This window comes from Panulirus ornatus, chromosome 72 (genome assembly GCF_036320965.1).
Source record: "Panulirus ornatus isolate Po-2019 chromosome 72, ASM3632096v1, whole genome shotgun sequence".
In the NCBI taxonomy this organism is placed as follows: Eukaryota; Metazoa; Arthropoda; class Malacostraca; order Decapoda; family Palinuridae; genus Panulirus; species Panulirus ornatus.
Genome location: NC_092295.1, coordinates 12,691,719 through 12,697,096, shown reverse-complemented (window position 1 = coordinate 12,697,096; position 5,378 = coordinate 12,691,719). Strand labels below are relative to the sequence as shown.

General features: G+C 39.4%; 1 pseudogene; it reads left to right on the top strand.

The window, feature by feature from the left end:
* The first annotated feature begins 318 nt into the window (after positions 1 to 318).
* LOC139748093 (2-hydroxyacyl-CoA lyase 1 pseudogene) lies at positions 319 to 2,298 on the top strand (annotated as a pseudogene).
* Positions 2,299 to 5,378: the final 3,080 nt, after the last annotated feature.

Sequence of the window (5,378 nt, the reverse complement as noted above, 5' to 3'; positions counted from 1 at the left end):
AAAGGGAGTCCTGGAGTTGTATGATCAAATATTCTCGTCCATCCCCTGAGAATATCAACTCATGAATGGTAGAATTCATCTAACTTGTCTCGCACATTACTGATGGCTTGTGGATACATAAGTACTACAAGCCTCCATCCCCAGCAGCTGGCCTGTGAGTCCTTGTAGACTCATGCTATGAACCGTGATGCAAAAATGATCAACGTCTGATGTAGACTACATCCTGTTATGTAGTACATGAATCAACGTCTGATGTAGACTACATCCTGGTATGTAGTGCATGAATCAACTTTGATGTAGACTACATCCTGGTATGTCATGCAAGAATCAACGTTTGATGTAGACTACATCCTGGTATGTAATGCATGAGTCAACGTCTGATGTAGACTACATCCTGGTATGTAATGCATGAATCAACGTCTGATGTAGACTACATCCTGATGTAAGGTATGAATCAACGTCTGATGTAGACTACATCCTGGTATGTCATGCATGAATCAACGTCTGATGTAGACTGCATCCTGGTATGTTGTGCTTGAATCAACGTCTGATGTAGACTACATCCTGATGTAAGGTATGAATCAACGTCTGATGTAGACTGCATCCTGGTATGTTGTGCTTGAATCAACGTCTGATGTAGACTACATCCTGGTATGTAGTGCATGACCTTCTATAGAATCAGTCTTAGTAATCTCGGTCTCTCTATCAGTCAGGTTCTGTCGCCTCATCTGAGGAAGTTGTGATATTGATTCAACAAGAGTACTACATAAGATGTGTCTGTATGTTGGGTACATATGTGACGACTATATGTACCGTATGGATAGAGTTTTACATTCGTGTTGTAAGTTGCATTAAGGTAACATATATATATATATATATATATATATATATATATATATATATATATATATATATATATATATATATATATATATATATATATATATATATATATATATATATATATATATATATATATATATTGTTTGTTAGAAAAGACTGGTATACCCTTGTTACCTACACCAATGGGCAAAGGAGTTGTACCCTATGACCACCCTTTGTGTGTGGCTCCTGCTCGCACCAAAGCATTGTTGGAGGCTGATGTGATTTTGCTTCTTGGAGCAAGATTGAATTGGATTCTTCATTTTGGTCGCCCTCCACGACGTGCATCAGATGTAAAGTTTATACATGTGGATTTATGTTCTGATGAGTTCCACAACAGTGTGAATGGAAGTGTTGTTTTGCTAGGTGACTTAAGGGCAGTTTGTGGCCAGCTCCAAGAAGCAGTACCAGGAACTCTTGTAGCCTCACACTCACCTTGGTGGTCTCAACTTCAAGAGAAAGTGCAGGACAATAAAAGCATTAGTACTAAAATGGCCCAGGATATTTCAGAACCTTTGAACTACTACGCAGGACTTCATCACCTGCACCAGCTGTTACCACATGATTGTATTATTGTCAGTGAAGGAGCCAATACCATGGACATTGGACGGACTATTTTGCTCAACAAATCTCCACGCCACAGACTGGATGCAGGTACTTTTGGTACAATGGGTGTTGGTCTTGGTTATGCCATTGCAGCAGCCTTATGGGCACAAGACCATGCTCCAGGCAAACGAATTATATGTGTTGAAGGAGATTCTGCTTTTGGTTTTAGTGGTATGGAAATGGAAACAATTTACCGCTACAAACTACCCATCATAGTCATCATTGTAAACAATAATGGCATCTACAGTGGTTTGGACAAGGAATTGTTCAATGAAATAAGAGATGGAATGGATGCTGCTATTGCAACTCCACCAACATCACTTCTGCCAACTGAACACTGTGAATGCATGGCTTCAATGTTCAGTGAAACTGGTTTCTTCTGTAAGTCTGTCCCTGAACTGCAAGAGGCAGTTAGTCAGGCTCTTGAAGAAGAAAACAAGCCTTCACTTATTAATGTGATGATTAACCCTGGAGCTCAACGTAAAGTTCAAGACTTTGACTGGCTGACACGCTCCAAACTTTAAGTCAGAAGAATATGATGCATTTGCATTTCAAAATATCAACAACATGTGAATGAATAATTGTTTTGTATTTTTCCTTGTGTTCACAAACAAGGATTGACTGAATCCTTATTGGTTTTATACATAACTTTTTGGCTTTTGTGGGAAGGCAGCAGATTTATTTTAACTAAATTTGTTAACATTATATTGTAAAGTATTATTAGGGATTCATCCCTGGGGATAGGGGAGAAAGAATGCTTCCCATGTATTCCTTGCATGTCGTAGAAGGCGACTAAAAGGGGAGGGAGCGGGTGGCTGGAAATCCTCCCCCCTCATTTTTTTTAATTTTCCAAAAGAAGGAACAGAGAAGGGGGCCAGGTGAGGATATTTCCTTACAACATTGTTGGAACCACTATTCCTTCAAACATACCCAATTTTGCTTTCCGAGATAATGTTCTCGACTTCCACACATTCTTCAAGGCTCCCAGGATTTTCGCCCCCTCCCCTACCCTATGATTTACTTCCGCTTCCATGGTTCCATCCGCAGCCAGATCCACTCCCAGATACCTAAAACACTTTACTTCCTCCAGTTTTTCTCCGTTCAAACTTACCTCCCAATTGACTTGACTCTCAACCTTAATGTACCTAATAACCTTGCTCTTATTCACATTTACTCTTAACTTTCTTCTTTCACACACTTTACCAAACTCAGTCACCAGCTTCTGCAGTTTCTCACATGAATCAGCCACCAGCGCTGTATCATCAGCGAACAACAACTGACTCACTTCCCAAGCTCTCTCATCCCCAACAGACTTCATACTTGCCCCTGTTTCCAAAACACTTGCATTCACCTCCCTAACAACCCCATCCATAAACAAATTAAACAACCATGGAGACATCACACACATCTGCCGCAAACATACATTCACTGAGAACCAATCACTTTCCTCTCTTCCTACACCTACACATGCCTTACATCCTCGATAAAACCTTTTCACTGCTTCTAACAACTTGCTTCATACACCATATATTCTTAATACCTTCCACAGCGCATCTCTATCAACTCTATCATATGCCTTCTCCAGATCCATAAACGCTACATATAAATCCATTTGCTTTTCTAAGTATTTCTCACATACATTCTTCAAAGCAAACACCTGATCTACACATCCTCTACCACTTTTGAAACCACACTGCTCTTCCCCAATCTGATGCTTCTGTACATGCCTTCACCCTCTCAATCAATACCCTCCCGTATAATTTACCAGTAATACTCCACAAACTTATACCTCTGGAATTTGAGCACTCACTCTTATCCCCTTTCCCTTTGTACAATGGCACTATGCACGCATTCCGCCAATCCTCAGGCACCTCACCATGAGTCATACATACATTAAATAGCCTTACCAACCAGTCAACAATACAGTCACCCCCTTTTTTAAATAGATTCCACTGCAATACCATCCAAACCTGCTGCCTTGCCGGCTTTCATCTTCCGTAAAGCTTTTACTACCTCTTCTCTGTTTACCGAATCATTTTCCCTAACCCTCTCACTTTGCACAATACCTCGACCAAAACACCCTATATCTGCCACTCTATCATCAAACACATTCAACAAACCTTCAAAATACTAACTCCAACTCCTTCTCACATCACCACTACTTGTTATCACCTCCCCATTAGCGCCCTTCACTGAAGTTCCCATTTGCTCCCTTGTCTTACGCACCTTATTTACCTCCTTCCAGAACATCTTTTTATTCTCCCTAAAATTTAATGATACACTTTCACCCCAACTCTCATTTGCCCTCTTTTTCACCTCTTGCACCTTTCTTTTGACCTCCTGCCTCTTTCTTTTATACATCTCCCTCTCAATTGCAATATTTCCCTGCAAAAATCGTCCAAATGCCTCTCTCTTCTCTTTTACTAATAATCCTACTTCTTCATCCCACCACTCACTACCCTTTCTAATCAACCCACCTCCCACGCTACTCATGCCACAAGCATCTTTTACGCACTCCATCACTGATTCCCTAAATACATCCCATTTCTCCCCCACTCCCCTTACTTCCATTGTTCTCACCTTTTTCCATTCTGTACTCAGTCTCTCCTGGTACTTCCGCACACAAGTCTCCTTCCCAAGCTCACTTACTCTCACCACCCTCTTCACCCCAACATTCACTCTTCTTTTCTGAAAACCCATACAAATCTTCACCTTCGCCTCCACAAGATAATGATCAGACATCCCTCCAGTTGCACCTCTCAGCACATTAACATCCAAACGTCTCTCTTTCGCGCGCCTGTCAATTAACACGTAATCCAATAACGCTCTCTGGCCATCTCTCCTACTTACATACGCATACTTATGTATATCTCGCTTTTTAAACCAGGTATTCCCAATCACCAATCCTTTTTCAGTACATAAATCTACAAGCTCTTCACCATTTCCATTTACAACACCGAACACTCCATGTATACCAATTATTCCCTCAACTGCCACATTACTCACCTTTGCATTCAAATCACCCATCACTATAACCCAGGTCTTGTGCATCAAAACCACTAACACACTCATTCAGCTGCTCCCAAAACACTTGCCTCTCATGATCTTTCTTCTCATGCCCAGGTGCATATGCACCAATAATCACCCATCTCTCTCCATCAACTTTCAGTTTTACCCATATCAATCGAGAATTTACTTTCTTACATTCTATCATATACTCCCACAACTCCTGTTTCAGGAGTACTGCTACTCCTTCCCTTGCTCTTGTCCTCTCACTAACCCCTGACTTTACTTCCAAGACATTCCCAAACCAGTCTTCCCCTTTACCCTTGAGCTTCGTTTCACTCAGAGCCAAAACATCTAGGTTCCTTTCCTCAAACATACTACCTATCTCTCCTTTTTTCACATCTTGGTTACATCCAAGCACATTTAGACACCCCAATCTGAGTCTACGAGGAGGATGAGCAATCCCCGCGTGACTCCTTCTGTTTCCCATTTTTAGAAAGTTAAAATACAAGGAGGGGAGGATTTCTGGCCCCCCGCTCCCGTCCCCTCTAGTCGCCTTCTACGACACGTGTGGAATGCGTGGGAAGTATTCTTTCACCCCTATCCCCAGGGATAATATATATATATATATATATATTATCTTACACATATATATATATATATATATATATATATATATATATATATATATATATATATATATATATATATATATATATATATATATATATATATATATATATATATATATATATATATATATATATATATATATATATATATATATATACATATATATATATATATATATATATATATATAATATATAGATATATATATATATATATATATATATATATATATATATATATATATATATATAT